Genomic DNA, 19,462 nt, shown 5'->3' on the forward strand with positions numbered 1-19,462 from the left:
ATGTAGGCTTTAATTCCAGCTGAAGGTACTTTTGAATATGAAATGAGATAGAGACCCAATATATATACACACACACACACACACACACACATATTTATTTTTGTTTGTTTGTTTGCTTGTTTGTTTTTGCATTTTTAGTAGAGGCAGGTTTTCTCCATATTGTCCAGTCTGGTCTTGAACTCCTAACCTCAGGTGATCCACCTGCCTTAGCCTCTCACAGTGCTGGGATTACAGGTGTGAGCCACCATGCCTGGCCAAGGCTCAGCATGTTTTTAAATCTCCAGATAGTAAGCCAGTTTTTCTGTCACCATTTACTAAATCATTCATCTCTTCTCTGCTGTCCTGATGTTCCTTCTAAAATATACTAATGTTCCTTGCATCATAGTCTGTTTCTGGATGCTGGATTCTATTCTACTGATCTGACTGTTTAGTCCTTGTATAAGTACCATGCTGTTTCCATCCTTATGGCTTTGGAACTCTCCTAACATCTGGTGGTGTGAGTCCTTCCTCTTGATTCTCCTTTTTCTAAACTGTTTTACCGAGCTTCAGATATATATTCTTCTTTATACTGATTTTAGAATCAGTTTTTCAAGTCACCAACAATACGTGCTAGGATTTCAATAGGGCTTGCATTGAATGAATATAGATTAATTTGAGGAAGAACAGACATTTTTGTTGGGGAGATCAGACCCAACACCAGGTCGTGGGGGTGAAAAAGTCTGGCAGAGTCAAAGGATTGAGAAAAAGACAGTTTGAGAGAGAAAGGTGGGACACCAGAGGGCCATCGCAATCTTGGAGGCTGCAAAGGCCCGGAGCTCTGGGAGCCCACGCTATTTATTGGTAATCCAACAGTGAAACAGGTGGTGAGAATGTGGAGGTCAAAAAGGATACGTTGCATTAAGCACATGATTTACAGCTGTGATGGTTTAGCATTTATATGGAACATGTTCTGCTACTTGAGATAATGGGAATACAATCGATCTAGGAGCCTAGGAGGGCTAGAAGCAAGGAGCCAGCAAGTCTAGACACATCCCCAAGGACATTATGCAAGCCCTTCCTCAGTTTCCCTCCCAACATGCAGCTTTTTCCCAACAATTTTTCTGCATTGGATCAGTACAACCATGAACATGGCATAAGTCTCCAGTAACTTAGTTTTTAAGGTGTCTTTTGGTAGAGTTTTAAAATTTTTCCCACAAATTCTTCTGTCTCCTTTGTTGGATTATTTCCTACAGTGTCTAGATTTAGTTCCTGTTGTAAGTGGCATGTTATTTTGAGTTTCTTTTTCTCAGTGATTTTTGCCGGAGAGAGAAGAATGTGGTGTGATCTTGTGCCTGGACACTTTGCTTCTTCCAGTAGTTTTATAGGAACATTGGTCCTGCCATTGCAGACCTGGACAGTTTCACCTCCTGCCCTCTAGGGCTCACCCTTACATGGTATTTCACCCCATTGCTCTGACTAGGGGCACCTACAGAGGCTGACCAGGGGAGAGTGTCCTTATCCACTCCAAACCTGAAAAGGAATGATTGCAGTAGGCTTTGGGGAGATTATCTTTTGGATGATTGTCCTAAAAAATTTCATTCATCCATTTATTCATTCATTCATTCAACAAATATGTACTGAATGCCTACTATGTCCAGACATTGTGTTTTGGCAGCTGGAATATGTCTAGGAATCTGTTTAAAAAGAAAATCTCTGCTCTCATGGAACTTACACATATTATTTAATTACTTTGATTATATATAGGTGTTGAACTTTATCAACTACTTCTTCAGCACCTTTTGAGATAATAATTGTTTTTTAAATTGTTAATATGGAGAATTACACAGCTAGATTTTTCTGATGTTGTAATCCTGTCATAAACTCTACTTCACCTTGCCATAGTTCTTGTGAAATACATTATTGGATTTGGTCACCAAATGTTTTATTTAGGATTTTGTTGAATCTCTGTTTGTAAGTAAAACCTGTCTTGTCTTTGCTGCCTTTGCTTGTATATGCTCATCTGGTTTTGGTATCAAGATTTTGCCATTTCACTCACCTCTTAAGATGAGCTAGGCTTCCTACACATCAGAGAAGTCTTTTCTGAGAAGCCTTCCCTAACCTTTTTATCACAAATAGGATCCCCTCTATACCCCCTGTTTCTGCATTCTGCTTTGTTTTTACCTTGAAGCATTTACCACAAACAAACATTTGTTTCTTTGTTAATTTCTTCATTATGTGGCTAGTTTCTTCTACTAGACTGTATTCCCCATGAGGGTAGCAAACTTGTTTAGTGCCATAGTGCCCAATGTGTAGAGTGGTGCCTGGCACATAGCAGTGTTCAACAAGCATTTGATGAACAAACACAAAGATTGGCCTGGTCTTTTACAGGTTAAGAGTTGAGAGCCTGTGGAGGTGATGGGGTGCAGAGGGTCATATGCTACTAGCAGATGTAGAATCAGAAACGAAATTTTTAGAATCAGCTCCTACTTCTTCCACAGTTGTGGTTATCTAAAAGAAAATAGGGGAGAAGATACCCAAGCAATTCTATGGGAATATAAATATTTCAGTTCAAAATTTTAGATATTTAAAAAAACAAAAAGCTAAAATCTAGTTAAATATGTCATCTTATAGAAAAAAGATTATTGAATTTGTTCACTTAGTCTGTATAGATCAAAGAATGACTTAAAAAAGAGCTGTGTACTCCTAATAACATTTATTATACATTAAAAATCAGTATCATAATGTAGCAGATAAAGAGAGTATGAATTTGTGGAAATATGATTAAACCAGGTATCCAAGCAAGCCAATGCCCAAAGCTGTGTTTACCATACAATTTTAATTTTGGAGGAGAAACTTGTAGTACTGTTGAGAAAATTTGTCAAGTCATACCTACTAATGACTGTTCTTTGGGGGGGCTTTTTTGTTGGATTTAATTTTTTAGTTAAATTGATCCTATGGAGGACAGCTTTAGCTGAAAAAGAAAATGGAAATGAAAGACTTAATTAAAAATGTAACATTGCATTCTTGCTGTGGGGACACCAAAATAGGCAATGAACACATTCTCTTCAATATTTATTCATCTGATTTTCATGGTAATTGGTTGGTCCCTGACTATAAAGGGGGAAACTTGGCAGAGAACAGATTACTCAGAGAAATAAGGATGCAAAACAGTTCTGCATCTAAATTTACTCCAGAGTATACTAACCTTTGTGCCTTCCCACCATTCACTGAGATCACTGGAAACGTGGTGAGAAGCTGCCTGGGGCATCTTCTGAGCCCTGTTCGTAAGGTATCCAGAATATTGACTCTAAAATAGTATCTGGAAAGTGCCAGTAGCTGGGTCTCTAAGAGAAGCCTCAGAGATGGAGTCTGGAACACTTTTCAACATCTTCAGAATTGTTTAGTCAACCCTCTTATGTCTAAAATTATTCCCTGAGTCATTTATCATTGATTCATCTCTTTGGTCTTGAAGGACCAGATAAGTGAGGTGGGCACTGTGCTTGCATTTGAATGCGTTGCTACTGCCGGTGGGTGGGTTTCCTGTGGGCGTGATTCACATGGTGTCTGGTCATTGCACATTTAAGAGCACATGCTGGCAATTTTGTTCATAAAATCACAAAACATTGATGACAACCCAACACCCCCACATTCACTAGTTTTTTAGAGTAGTTTTTAAATGTTCCCTAATCCTCACTTTATAATGCCCTGTTGTTATTTTTAAATTCCCTTTGTATCAGTCAGTCTAGGCTGTTCTGCAATAACAAATAAAATCTGGATTCTCAGTGGCTTAACCCAGCAGAGCTCAGTCCCCTGCATGCCAAGTCACGTGTGTGTTGTGTGGCTCTCCAGTTCCCGCAGGTCCTTGGGTGACTCGGGATCCAGATGAACTCTTGTCCATCTCCTGGGCTTAGCTTCTCAACATGGGAGCTCGAAGGAGAAGAGAGGCTGGAGGAAACTCGTAGGCTCTCAATGGCTGTGCTGTGGAGGGGACTCACATCAACTCCCTCTAGTCCATGAGTCCCAGCCTCACTCCAAGGAAGCTGAGAAATGCTGAGAAACATGGAGCATTTGATCCAAGAGCCTGTCTCAGCAACATACCTTTTACATTTTTATCAATGTAACACTGAAAAATATAAACAAAGGAGACATAACAGAAGGCTTTTAAAGAAAAACACTGATCTCCCCCAAACCATTTCCACTCTCACCCCATTCCCACGCAAAAACTTGTGCACACATAGTTATAGTAGCATTATTCATAATAGCCAAAAGGTAGAAACAATTCAAGTGTCATCAACAGATAAATAAGAAAGTAAAATGTGGTATATCCACGCAGTAGAGCATAATTCAGCTATAAAAAGAATGAAGTATTGATACATGCCACAACTTGGATGAACCTTGAAAACATTATGCTAAGTGAAAGAAGCTAGTGACAAAAGACCACATATTATTCTATTCATAGTAAAGTTCAAGATGGAAAAATCTACAGAGACAGAAAATAGATGAGTGATTCCTAAGGGCTGGGTGAGAGAAAGGGATAGGAGGACAGGGAGGTGATAACTGAAAGGTATGGCATTTCTTTTTATGGTGATGAAAATGTTCTAAGATTGACAGTGGTGATAATGAATGTATCTGCGAATATACTGAAACCCATTGAATTGTACACCTTAAATGAATGTGGTGTCTAGATTATATCTCAATGAAGCTGTGTAAAAAGAATCTCTGTATCTGCCAGTTTCTAGAAAAATACAGGTCAGGTGTGGTGGCTCACATCTGAAATCCTAGCACTTTGGGAGGCTGAGGTGGGATGATCACTTAAGGCAGGGAGTTCAAGACCAGCCTGGGCAATATAGTGAGTCCCCATCTCTAAAATAAAAAATTAACTGGGCATGGTGGTATGCACCTGTAATCCCAGCTACTTGAGAGGCTGAGGCAGAGTTCAAGGCTGTAGGGAGCTATGATCATACAACTGCTCTCCAGGCTGGGTGACAGGTGACTCTGTCTCAAGAAAAAAAGAAAACAAATTACAGGGGACAGAGGAACAAGTTATACAATGCCATAAGGAAGCAATAGCCAAATCATAAGGTGGGGTATTCCACAGACAAATATCTTGTTTTTCAAACAAATCACTGATATGAAGGAAAAATGGAAGGAAAATATAAATAGAATAGAAGAGTGTTAAGAGAAATAATGAAATGCAAATGCAGACTACATCTTTTGGGGTTCTAATTCCAAAAAACAGGTAATAAAAAGAACATCCTTGAGACAATTAGAAAAATTTGATGGCCTGTTATTAGGTGTATATGTGTTTATAACTGTTGTATCTTCCTTATGGAGTGACCCTTTATTAGTATGAAATGTCCCTCTTTATCTCTAGTAATTTTTTTAAATTATGAATGATCTTCACTTGTTATAGGTCTATTCAGATTATCTATTTCTTCATGAGTCAGTGTTGATATTTTGTGTCTTTCTAGGAATTTGTCCATTTTACCTAAGTATCTAATTGGTTAGCATGTATAAAGAATGTCGTTGGGTGGAGTTCTTTATAGATATCTATTAGGTCTAGTTGGTTTGTGGTGGTACTCACGTCTTCTGTTTCCTTGTTGTTCTTTTGTCTAGTTGTTCTATTCATTATTAAAAGTGAGGTATTGAAATCTCTATTATTGTTGAATTGTCTATTCTCCCTTTATTCCTATTAATTTTGCTTTATGTATTTTGGCATTCTGTTATTAAGTGCATATGTGTGTATAACTTTTGTATCTCCCTGATGGATATACCTTTTATTAATGTGAAATGTCCCCCTTTATCTCTAGTAACATTTTTTGCTTCTTTTGTTTTAAAATCTATTTTATCTGATATTAGTATATGTACTCCAGCTTTCTCATGGTTGCTATATATGAGACACATTCTTTTCTCTCCTTTATTTTCAATCTGTTTGTTTTATTTTAGCCACTCTGAAAATCTCTGCCTTTTGATAGCATTTTTAATCCATTCATATTTAATGTTATTTATGATGTAGTATGATTTATAGCTGCCATTTGACTTTTTGTTTTTATGTAATATGTATATTATAGTTCTATATGTTAGGTATAACATTACATTACATATGTACTTTTTTATACAGATGCTTTTAAAATCAGTTTATCTTGAAGTTTCTAATTGCCCTATTCTTGAGAGAAGACAGCTATGTTTTCCTCACAATGTCTTTACCCTTAACCAGTGCCTTGTGCATTCCATCTATTACTTAGGACACATGGACAGATAGACTTCCTCTTCTAAGGTGAACTAATAAATTTCCAGAGCAAACTCATCATCCCAGGAACATATTTTCATTGGGCTCTTGGACTTGTATCCTGTATCTTCCTCTTTCTTGGCTTTCACTCACTTTTTACTGGACTGCTTCCTTAAGTGCCTTTCTCGGAAGAGGTTCATGAGCATAAATTTTCTCATCCTTGCATGTCTGAAAATATGTTTTTCAGTCACTTTTGATTAAAAGTATGGTTAGTTGTAGTATGACTGGTGTGATTCTTCATCCCTTATGGTTATTTTTTACTATAAATTTTTAATTTTTTCTTTTATCTTTATGTTCTGTAATGACATAGGCATGAATCTACATGTGTGTCTTTTTCTATTCATTGTTCTAGGAACTTGATGAGCCCTTTCATTCTGAAGACTTGTGTTTTCCTTTAAATCAGAACAATTTTCTTATATAATATTTTTGATAATTTCCTGCCTTCTATATTTTTTCATCTCAGAACTCCTGGTTGAGGGAGTAGACCTTCTGGACTGACCCTGTCTCTTGTCTTTCCAAAAAGTTTCCAGTTCTTTGAAATTATGTTCTATGTTCTATGTTCTAGGAGCTTTTCTTGACTATCATACAAACTTATGTGTGTATAATATAGATATAATCTAGATCTATATCTAGATTATCTCTATAGATATCTATAGATGTCTATATATAGAGATAATCTAGATCTATATATAGCATATATATACACACAAACATGTGTGTAATATATATATCTGTATCTAGATTAGATATATATCTAGATAAAAATCTGTATCTATCAATCTATATTAATATAAGTTGTTTAACTTTTTTTTCTGTTTTCCAAATTATCTTCTGAGGCAGATGTTGGTTTGCTCATCATGATCTTTCTCTTCATGGTGCCGGTGTTTTTAAGATGTCTGGCATTCTTACACCATGAGATTTCAGAACAAGAGGCTGGATGGAGTTTCCTGGGGTTGTTCTCTTCTGCTGTGATACATATAGCTCTCTTTCCCTCTAGTCTGTCCCCAGTATCAGAAGACTGACTGAGATTACATGTGAATTGTGTGTGTGGAGGTGATGTGGGCAGAGGATAGACGGAATGACATGTGTGGGCATGGTTTTGTCATCTGAAGTTTAGACTTTAGGTTGAGAATGGGAGGGAGCTTGGACTTTTAGCCTGGGTGCCTCCCAAGAGTTCTTTACTTAGGGTCACCATCCTCCTCCTACTACCTTAATTCTCCCCAGGCAGCATGTTTAATTTCTTTGGATAAATGTTCCCTAGATTTCTTCCCTAAAGGCAAAATGCTAGTTTGGCTGTAAGGAGTTGGGAGCAGCGGGAGCTGCAGGCTCAGTTACTGAGGAGTGGTCTTTCTGCAGCCTGGCTGTCCTCCCTCCCACTGTTGCAAGGGTCCTCCACTGCAAGAACCCCCTGCCATGCATTCTAGGCTGCCCTCCTGCTCACTCTCTTTTATCCTTCAACATACTTCCATCTTTTCTGTTAGTCCGTAATGCGTTGAGATCACTGCCTCCTTGTCTTTTGTTTTTAGATGTTATTAATTCCTGCACTGTTCTTTTTCTGGGTTCAGGGAAGATGGGATAGGGCAATTCCTGTACTCATCCTAACTGCTATAAAAAATCAGCATTTCGGCCAGGCGCGGTGGCTCATGCCTGTAATCCCAGCACTTTGGGACGCTGAGGCGGGCGGATCTTGAGGTCAGGGGATCGTGACCATCCTGGCTAACACGGTGAAACCCCGTTTCTACTAAAAATACAAAAAATTAGCCGGGCGAGGTGGCAGGCGCCTGTAGTCCCAGCTACTCGGGAGGCTGAGGCAGGAGAATGGCGTGAACACGGGGGGCAGAGCCTGCAGTGAGCCGAAATCGTGCCACTGCACTCCAGCCTGGGCGACAGCGAGATTCCGTCTCAAAAAAAAAAAAAAAAAAAAAAAAAAATCAGCATTTCACCCATCACTAGTTGTCTACTGTCAAAAACCTCAAAATCAAGCAAAATTAAAGAAATGAAAACACATGGGTAAATTTTAGCATGCTCACTTAATAACTGGTAAGGAAGTTTCCTCTCTTTTCTGTGTAAATACACAAATGACCAGGACAATGAGTCTAGCCCCAGGGGAACTCAGAGCTGTGTCCACAGCTTCTCTGCTTTTCTCTGACCAGGCTCTGAAGAAATCCTGACTGGGAACAATTTCCTACACATTTCCTGTTTGGTCACCACGGTCAGTTCTCTACCATTTTTTCATTTCTATTGTCAAGAACAGACTTTGCTGACTCTTGGGCAACCTTGGAGGTGACGAGGGGCTTCTTAGTTACTCAGAACTAGAAAAGTAAGTGAGATCCAGAAGCAATAGGGCCAGGGAAGACCAGGAGTCCCCTCCTTTCCCTGGACAAGGCTGGCCCAGAAAACCACAGGAGCAGGGAAGAGAGGACTTGTCCAAGGGCCCAGGTGTGCAGGGATTCAAGGTCAGGCTCACTCCTCAGGTGGAAAGTGAGTGCTCGCCTGGGCAAAGGGGTTGCTTGTGGGCATGTAAGCCCTGGGCGGACAGGGTTCCAAGCTGGGCTCTTGGCATTTGTAAACCAAAAAATATCTGAGACAAATCTCAATCATTTCAGAAGTTTATTTAGCCAAAGTTAAGGACATGCCAGTGACACAGCCCCAGGAGATCCTGAGAACATGTGCCCAGGGTGGTCAAGCTACAGCTTGATTTTATACATAAGATATTAATCCATACATGTAAGATGTACATTGGTTTGGTCCAGAAAGGCAGGACAATGTGAAGTAGGGGGCTTCCAGGTTGTAGGTGGATTCAAAGATTTTCTGATTGGCAGTTGGTTGAAAGAGTTTATCTAAAGACCTGGAATCATTAGAAGGGATTGTCCGGGTGAAGATAAGGGGTTGTGGAGACCAAGGTTTTATCATGCAGATGAAACCTCCAGGTAGCAGGCTTCAGAGAGAAAAGACTGTAGATGTTTCTTTTTCTTCCTTTTTCTTTTTCTTTTTCTTTTTTTTTTTGAGATGTAGTTTCGCTCTTGTCCCCCAGGTTGGAGTGCAGTGGCTCAATCTCAGCTCACTGCAACCTCCACCTCCTGGGTTCAAGCGATTCTCCTGCCTCAGCCTCCTGAGCAGCTGGATTACAGGCATGCACCACCACGCCCAGCTAATTTTGTGTGTGTGTGTATATTTTTAGTAGAGATGGGGTTTCACCATGTTGGCCAGGCTGGTCTTGATCTCCTGACCTCAGGTGGTCTGCCTGCCTTGGCATCCCAAAGTGCTGGGATTACAGGTGTGAGCCACTGTGCCCAGCCGATGTTTCTCATCAGACTTAAAAAGGTACCAGACTTTTAGTTAATTATCTCCTGGATAAAGGAAAAGGCCTGGAAAGGGAAAGGGATTCTCTACAGAATACAGATTTTCCCCACAAGAGACAGCTTTGCAGGGCCATTTCAAAATATGCCAAAGGCATATTGCCAGACATATATTTAGGGTAAAATACTTTAATCTCTTTCAGGGCCTGCTATCTGTCATGTAATGCTATGCTAGAGTCAGGCTGGAATTGGGTGTCTTATTGCTACAGAAGTCTTAAGGTCTCTGTTTAAATGTTACTGCTGGTCAGTTGTGCCTGAATTCCAAAGGGAAGAAGATATAATGAGACATGTCTGACCCCCACTTCCCATCATGGCCTGACCTAGTTTTTCAGGTTAACTTTGGAATGGCCTTGGCTGAGAGGATGGGTTCATTCTGATGGTTGGGGGGCTTCAAATTTTATTTTTAGTTTACACATTGCAGGCCTAGGGGCTGATGTGGGCCCAGCTCTGTGGCTCAGCATTCAGGTTTGGGATGGACCTGGACCACATGTTAATTTCAAATGTAGGAGAGGCTTGGGCAGCATGTCTGTGTCTGGGACAGGTCTACATCACACCTGGGTTAGGCTGGATCCAGGCATGAGCCTACAAGCCTGGAGGTGGGGTGGGGTCCCTCCGTGGATCCAGCAGAAGTGAGAAAGTGGGCAAAGGTCAGCCCCTGTGTGTGTGTGTGTGTGTGTGTGTGTGTGTGTGTGTGACCTGTTCCAGGGTAACTCATATTTTAATCACGAGATGTCCCCATCTGACGGCTTTGCCTCTTCTACAAGTGTGACCCTTTAGAAGGGGCAGATGTAATCATTTTGTCATTGATGGAGTGTCGTCATTAATGGAAAAATTTTAACCAGTATTTCTAACTGCCCACAGGGCAACTCCACTTACTCGTTTCCCAGGCAATTGAAGCCCATGGCGTCTGCAGTGGAAGGTGTTGTCCCCACCTCCTCAGCCCCAGCTGCCCCTCCTGGGTTCCCCATCACACCACACCTCTCTTCTCATACTCTGCATTCAGATGCTGAACAAAGTCCCCTAAATATCCCTGTAAGCTGCCTTTTCCTCCTGACCCACCTGGACTCCCAGTGACAGCCCCAGCCCACCCTGCAGGAGGCTCTGCTGATGTCAATTTCCTGCTCAAAATCCTTCTGGGATGCCATCACCTCCAGTGTAAGGTTAAACTGTGCAGCATGGTTAAGAAAATAGGAATAGCAAACGTTCCCCAGCATGTCCTTGAGGCCACGCACTGTACTAACTACTTCACTTGTATTAGTCCTTTCATTCTGAAAACGGTCCTGTGAAGCAGGACTCGTGATAGCCATTTTACAGAGAGGTCAGTAACTTGCTATAAGGCTTGTCATTAGCAGGTGCCAGGCCAAGTTGTGGCAGGTGCTCAAAACTGTCTTCTCCTCACTTGTCACTGCACTGGACTGAGCAGGACAGGCAATACTTAATAAGGCACACAGGGAGTGGTGGAGTGCACCTGTAGTCCCAGCTACTCAAGAGGCTGAGGCAGGAGGATGGCTTGAGCCCAGAGTTTGAGGCTGTACTGAACTATGATCATACCATTGCACTCCAGCCTGGGTGACAGAGTGAGACCCTGTTCCTAAATAAATAAATAAAAATAAACAAATCCATAAATAAATAAGATGCACAGGATGCTGCTTGTGCACCCAGGAGAGAAAAGGCTTCAAGGGTAGTGGCTTGGGATGACCATGCCCTTTACACATCAGGGGAGCATCCTGAGAGGGGCTGTGTGTTTCTGATTGGACAATGAGAGGGGGCTGAGTGAATTGGGAAGGCATTGTTGCATTACAGGTAACTTACGAATCACACCCACAGCTGGAGCTGCTGTTCTAGGCCAGCCGTTAATCTAGCCACTTCAGCATCAGAGAGCTTGCTTAGAAATGAGATCCTCAGCTCCCATCCCAGATCTGCTGAGTCAGGAACTTGGAATGGGGCCTGGGGGTGTGGGATGGAGATGAGACAGTAGTCTGAACTTTCACAAGCCCTTCAGGGGCTAGAGTTGGGAACCACAGGTCTAGGCAACATACCCTTTTAAAAATGAGGAAGGGTATGTTAGGTAACTTGTCAGGCAAACACAGCACATTAGCAGTAGAAATAGGATTTGAACTGATGACTTGTGATATCTTCACCAGTGGTTTTTCCTCTACGTGGTCATACCTTCTGATTCTATTCTGCTGTCTATGGCCAGTTAAACACAGAAGTGGATCATCTAGATGCTTGGATGAATAAAATTTGAAAAATTAATTTCTACTGAATTTCTGGAAAGTAGGTAAGAATAGACGGTAAAAGAAGTAGCCAAGAAGAAGTTCCACCTCCCGCAAGCCAAGCGGTTTTCTGGAGATTGTGGCAGAGAAGAGAAACAGTAAGATTGGTTATGGCCTCAATGGCAGATTTGGGAAATCAGAATGCGCTGCATATTTCTTAATGATTTTAATTTCCCACACTTTTGAGTTGCTTCTCAGGCTCCCAAGCATCCTTGGGCCTAAATAAACCCAGCCTTTCTGAATGCATGGAGCTTGATTCCTTCCCACTGAGCTGCTGGCAGCTTTGATCTGTGGGATCTGATTTTCTTCTACTCTTAGACTTTCTCAGATGATTAAAAATATTGTAAGCAACTCAAAGAGACCTTGTTGATAAGGCTTATCAAACTGGCCTCAGATTTTATTGTGGGCTCCTGACTCCTGAAGGGTAATCAGCTCTCATGCTAAGATCAGGGTGGGCCTGAGGCCCCAGGCTGACCTCTCTCCCTGAGTGTTCACTTCTCATAGAGGAAGGCTGCGCCTGCCCTCCCTTCCAAAGAAGGCAAGGCCAGGAGTGGCTGACTCACTCAAACCCATCACATGCCTGGAAAAACCTTCCAAGCTGTTTATAGTTGTTGTGAGACCTCAGTTCTTGTCTTCTTGATTTAGAAGAATTTAAGCAGGAGACACAGAGCAAGGGAGATGCAAAATAGTGCAATTTATTACAAAGGAGAAAGAACGTTTTGAAAGTTAGGTGCAGAATAGACAGTACACCCTGAGAGAGAGAATTCAGGGCAGGCTTCGGGGTAAGGATGAGACAGCAAAGATGGGCACTAGGGGAGACTCCCTTTATGGGAGGCTTTCGAGATTATTCATAAGGAGGTGTTGCTATAAGCATGTTCTGGGTGGTCCTCTGGGTGCACATGCGCAGTAGCTGTACATGCTTGTTCATAAGTCACGTCTCATTAGCATCTTAAATCTCCACCCAGAGTTGTGGGGTTTTTTTGCTATTATAATGAGCAAAGGGTCAGTCTGAGGACAAGTAAAATTAAAGTATGCATGCTCTCTAGAGGGGGAAATTCCCTACTGAAGATAGCTGTGCTTGAATTAGCTGGACTGAAGTGTGAATGCTGAGGCTTATTGTGTTGACTGTACGTCCCACGGTTGCCACATCCCGAAAACTTCCTTGACTACCTATCCTGCCTCAAAGCCACAGGTGACGGTGGCCAGACTGGTGCAGCAGGCTTTGGAGAAGGAAGTGGGAGGTCTGAGCTTTCCCCACTATGGTAGGTTCCCACCTCCCCCAACCCTCTCTTCCTGCACTGAAGTGTCCTTGAATCTCTTTCTAGGCCCCTGGAGCCCCGAGGGGACCGTCAAAGTGTTTAAATAATGCCCGAGGCTCTTCAGGTTCCCTGGGTCTTGGCTAAGATCATGGTCCAGCCCTGCTGGGGTGTGGGGTAGGGCGGAGTTCCCTGCTCAGCAAAATAAACTGAGGCCTCCATTCTGTTTGCTGGAGGACCAGCTGACTTCTCTCATTGACACTGTGCCTTTGTTCGCTACAAAGGAAATATGGAAATTACGCAGCCCATTCAGTCACCCCACCTCCCTGCCCTGCTGCTTCTCACCCTCCACCCTTACCTCTCACCCCCATCCTTCCTATCTTCCACCTTCCAACCCCCCGTCACCTCTCCATCTTTCACCCCTTAACGTGACCCCTACTCTCTTTACTTTTGGTCACTTGGGGTGATACCTGCTGACCACAGGCCACACAGAGCCAAGTGTGCATTTCTGGCCTAGTCTAGGGAAGAAGCATATTTTAATTAAGCTGCTGTGAAACCTTGGGGATCTCTACCTAAGAACAATACACATTTTTAACAGTAATGGTCTACAAAAATCAAATCAAAGAAGAAATTCCTTATTGTGAACCAGTCCAGAGTCTCCAAAGTGCCCTTGTTTTAGGAGTAGGAGATGTTGCTTTTGTTTCTTTGTAAAACCTCACCTCCTCCAGCTTCTCTCCCTGAAAACCGAGTCCCACCCAGTGCTCTCAAGCTGAATATTCATTTATTATTTTTGTTTCTAAATAGACTTTATTTTATATTATTTAATAAATATTGTAAAGAACTGACATCTTGACAATATTGAGTATTCCTATCCATAAATATGAAATACCTCTTCATTTATTTAGTTCTTCTTTGATTTCTTTTATCAGAGTTTTGTAGCTTTCCTCATATAGATCTCATAGGTATTTTGTTAGATTTATACCTATTTCATTTTCAGGGGTGCCAATGTAAATGGTATTGCATTTAAAATTTTAAATTCCACATGTTCATTGCTGATATATAGGAAAGTGATTGACTTTTGTATATTTACCTTATATCCTGCAAAGTTACTATAATCACAATTAGTTCAAGAATTTTTTTTTGATTCTTTCAGATTTTCTTCTAGACAATCATGCTGTCTGTGAACAAAGGCAGTTTCATTTCTTCCTTCCCAATCAGTATACCTTTTTTTTTTCTTTTCTATCTTACTGTCTTACTTTTGGACACTGTAGGTGATGCCTTCTGACCACAGGCCACACAGAGTCAAGTGTGCACTTCTTCCCCAGCCTAGAGAAGAGGCATATTTTAATTAAGCTGCTGTGAAACCTTGGAGATTTCTACCTAAAAATGGCAACATATTTTTAGCAATAATGGTTTACAAAAATGAAATCAAAAAAGAAATTCTATAGGTTTTCTTTGGAATATTAGGACTTCCAGTACAATATCGAAATGGAGTGGTGAGAGGGAATATCCTTGTCTTGTTCTTGATCTTTGAGTTCCTCAGTATCAGATATGATGTTAGCTGTAGGGTTTTTTTGTAGATATTCTTTTTTTTTTTTTCTGAGACAGAGTCTTGCTCTGTCGCCCAGGCTGGAGTGCAGTGGCATGATCTCAGTTCACTGCAGCCTCCATCTCCCAGGTTCAAGCAATTTTCCTGCCTCAGCCTCCTGAGTAGCTGGGATTACAGGTACCCACCACGACATCCAGCTAATTTTTGAAATTTTTTTGGTATTGATGGGGTTACACTGTGCTGGCCAGGCTGATCTTAAACTCCTGACCTCCAATGATCGGCCTGCCTTGGCCTCCCAAAGTGCTGGGATTACAGGTATGAACCACCATGCCTGGCCCATAGATATTCTTTATCAAGTTGAGGAATTTCCTCTCCTACTTTATCAAGAGGATTTTCTTTAAAAAAAGAAAAAAAAAAACTACTTTATCCAGAGTTTTTTTTTCTAATACCTTTTTTTAAATTACAGTTTAAGTTCTGGGATACCTGTGCAGAACATGCAGATTTGTTACATAGGTATACACATGCCATGGTGGTTTGCTGTGCCCATCAACCTGTCATCTACATTAGGTATTTCTCCTAATGCTATCCCTAGCCCCCCAGCCCCTGACAGGCCCTGATGTGTGATGTTCCCCTCCCTGTGTCCATGTGTTCTCATTGTTCAACTCCCACTTATGAGTGAGGACATTTGGTGTTTGGTTTTCTGTTCCTGTATTAGTTTGCTGAGAATGATGGCTTCCAGCTTCATCCATGTCCCTGCAAAGGACATGAACTCATCCTTTTTTATGGCTGCATAGTATTCCATGGTGTATATGTGCCACATTTTCTTTATCCAGTCTATCATTGATGAGCATTTGGGTTGGTTCCAAGACTTTGCTATTGTGAACAGTGCTGCAGTAAACATATGTGTGCATGTGTCTTTTTAGTAGAATGATTTATAATCCTTTGGGTATATACCCAGTAATGGAATTGCTGGGTCAAATGGTATTTCTGTTTCTAGATCTTTGAGGAATCACCACACTGTCTTCCACAATGTTTGAACTAATTTACACTCCCACCAACAGTGTAAAAGCATTCCTATTTTTCCACATCTCCTCCAGCATCTGTTGTTTCCTGACTTTTTAATGATCACCACTCTAACTGGCGTGAGATGGTATCTCATTGTGGTTTTAATTTGCATTTCTGTAATCACCACTGATGATGAGCTGCTTTTCATACGTTTGTTGGCTGAATAAATGTCTTCTTTTGAAAAGTTTCTGTTCATATCCTTTGTCCACTTTTTGATGGGGTTGTTTTTTTCATGTAAATTTGTTTAAGTTCTTTGTAGATTCTGGATATTAGCCCTTTGTCAGATGGGTAGATTGCAAAAATTTTCTCCCATTCTGTAGGTTGCCTGTTCACGCTGATGATAGTTTCTTTTGCCGTGCAGAAGCTGTTTAGTTTAATTAGATCCCATTTGTCAATTTTGGCTTTTGTTGCCATTGCTTTTTGTATTTTAGTCATGAAGTCTTTGCCCATGCGTTTGTCCTGAATGTATTGCCTAGGTTTTCTTCTAGGGTTTTTATGGTTTTAGGTCTTACATTTAAGTCTTTAATTCATCTTGAGTTAATTTTTGTATAAGATGTAAGAAAGGGGTCCAGTTTCTGTTTTCTGCATAGGGCTAGCCAGTTTTCCCAACACCATTTATTAAATAGTGAATCCTTTCCCCATTGCATGTTTTTGTCAGGTTTGTCAAAGATCAGATGGTTGTAGATGTCTGGTGTTATTTCTGAGGCCTCTGTTCTGTTCCATTGGTCTATATATCTGTTTCGGTACTAGTACCATGCTGTTTTGGTTACTGTAGCCTTGTAGTATAATTTAAAGTCAGGTAGTATGATGCCTCCAGCTTTGTTCTTTTTGCTTACAATCATCTCGGCTATGTGGGCTCTTTTTTGGTTCCATATGAAATTTAAAGTAGTTTTTTTCTAATTCTGTGAAGAAAGTCAATGGTAGTTTGATGGGGATAGCATTGAATCTATAAATTACTTTGGGTGGTATGGCCATTTTCACGATATTGATTCTTCCTATCCATGAGCATGGAATGTGTTTCATTGTTTGTGGAAAAAAAAGACCTTTTTTTAAAGAAAAAATCTCTTGGTAAGAGGTGTTGGATTTTGTCAAATGCTTTGTCTGCATCCATTGATACAATCATGTGATTTTTCTTCTTTAACATGATGGATAAAAGTAATTGATTTCTGAATATTGGACCAACTTCGCATACCTGAAATAAATTCCACTTGGTTGTGGTGTATAATTCTTTTTATACATTGTTGGGTTCAATTTGCTAATATTTGTTGAGCATTTTTGCATCTATGTTCATGAGAGATATTGCACTATAGTTTTCTTTTAATGTCTTTGTTTGGATTTGGTATTAAGGTAATGCGGGCTTCATAGAATGAGGAAGTATGTTCTCTGATTCTATCTTCTGAGAAAGACTGTAGGGAATTGAAATAAATTATTCCTTAAATGCGTGATAGAATTCACCAGTGGACCCATCTAGGCCTTGTATTTTCTGTTTCGGAAGGTTATTAATTATTGGTTCAATTTCTTCGATACATATATGCCTATTCTGATTGTTTATTTCTTCTTGTGTCAGTTTTGGCAAGTTGTGTCTTTCAAGGAATTTTTTAACTTAGATTATCAAATTTGTGAGCATAGAGCCATCCATAATACAGATGCTCCTCAACCTAGGATGGGCTTGCATCCCAATAAGCCTATCATATGTTGGGAATATTGTAAACCAAATGCAAATAAGACCCTGATAAACTGGTCACAAAGTTGAATTCCGTTATTCCTGTATTTCTTTATTGTCTTTTTAATGTTCTTGGGATCTGTTGTGGGGTCCCCTCTTTTCTTTCTTATATTGATAATTTGGGCCTTATCATCTTTTTTTTTTTTTAGCCTGGCTAGAGGTTTATCAATTTTATTGATATTTTCAAAGAGCCAGCTTTCGGTTTCATTTATTTTTTCTACTGATTTGCTGTTTTCAATTTATTGATTTCTGCCCTAATTTTTTTCTATTATTTCTTTCCTCCTGCTTACTTTAGATTAATTTGTTCTTTTTCTAGTTTCCTAAGATGGAAGCTTAGATGATTGATTTTAGACTTTTCTTAATTTCTAGTATATGCACATTTTAGTCTCTTCTGTAGCCTGACTAGAATGAAGGCTTTCATCTTGATTTTTATTTCCTCTTTACGATGCACAGCCTCAACCAGTTGTCTGGGGTTAACATTCCATGTGTCTTCACTGTGGCAGAATCCTTGCAGGTGTGTCTGGAGTCTAGATTTGTCCTGGTTGCCCAGTGGTTTTAATCAGCCATCAGCATTTCTAGTGCATAATAGGTGGGTCCACACAGAGAGTTCTGTTGGCTATAAGTTCTCTGGGCAGAAGCCAGACTTGAGTATTTATGGCAATGAAGTGAACTGGCCTCTCTATTTCCTTAGTCAGTAAATACATATATGTGTGTTTATGTTGGCCAGCCTGTATACTGAAATATGCTAACTGGTGGTTCTCAGCTTTGGCAGCATATTGGAATCACTGGAGGAGCCCCCTGCTGGGCTGTCTTACCAGCTCAGAGTGGAGGCGGCTGATGTACCCCAGGGACCACAGTGCAGGCCAGCAAACAGGGCAGAGTGTTCAACCTCCTCTCCCCTAACATGGCATTAAAAGTTTATGGGCAGGCTGTAGAACTCACTTGGTGCCCAGGCCCCACACTGAGCTCCTTATGGAACTGGCCTGGGGCCTGGGCTGTGGCTACTAAAAGGTCCTCAGGAGGTTTGGAGGTGAGACCACGTTGAGACTATTGTCTCAGACACTTCCCTGCCCTAAATCACTCTTCACCCATTCCAGTTCACCCAGAACTTATGTGAGTGTCAGTCATTAGGGAATGAGAGTAAGGAGTCAATGTTAAGGCAACACCCCAATACTGGTCTCAAGCTGAGTTCCTGGATGCCCCTGGCTTCCAAATAAGTATGCTTCTTGAGTTACTCAGGGGGTCTTTCTGGGGCAGGAATGCTGAGGAGCCCCGAGAGAATTAAACAACCTCAGTAGAAAGATGCTGGGAAGTCTTGCAAAAAGCTTCCTTTTGAACTTGCCCAACAGGTTACATCCTTAGTGAGGCTTAGTGCCCAACAATCAGGAGACCCTCTGGTCCAGAGAGCTCTTCTCCCTCTGGTGCTTACGGAGATGGGTGGAGAGGGTTCCTGCAGGGGGAAAACATTCTAATTTCAAAGTTTTTCTGTTCCTTCAGGTGCTAATTGGTAGAGCCATGAGCAGATGGTATGAGCTTCTCAGAGCACCTTGGGTGGGGATTTCCAATATGCACACCTGAAGTATAGATTTGGGATGGGAGCAGGATGGAGGTTGAAAGTCCAGAGGCTGATGTTTCTTTGTTAGGTTGATGGAGGGGGAGGGGCGAGAGTGGCCACATTAGTGGAAGCAGGAGTCACAATGAGAATTTGGGGAAAAGAGAATATTGGGGGAAACAGGAGAATGAACACTGCCTCAGGAGTCCCTGCAGTAGGGCTAGGAGAGCTGGGTGTCCCATGAAAGGATGGGCTCCTGGAAACTCATTTGCACACACTGGTGGAGAGGAGACCCCTGCTAAGGCTGGAGAGTGAAGCCAGGGAATTCAGCTGACCCTCGAGCATAGCCGCGAGGGTGGCCTGTGAAGGTGAATGCACCTAGTCAGGTGGCTGCTTTCTGCCCCCATCTCTCAC

At 41.3% G+C, this 19,462-nt stretch overlaps 1 protein-coding gene across 3 annotated transcripts in view; it reads left to right on the top strand.

Annotated features, from left to right (window-relative positions):
* Window positions 1-19,462, top strand: part of SHC3 (SHC adaptor protein 3) — a 302,721-nt gene that overhangs the window by 274,578 nt on the left and 8,681 nt on the right. The gene's annotated exons all lie outside the window — the stretch shown is intronic.

This window comes from Symphalangus syndactylus, chromosome 3, assembly GCF_028878055.3.
Source record: "Symphalangus syndactylus isolate Jambi chromosome 3, NHGRI_mSymSyn1-v2.1_pri, whole genome shotgun sequence".
NCBI lineage: Eukaryota > Metazoa > Chordata > Mammalia > Primates > Hylobatidae > Symphalangus > Symphalangus syndactylus.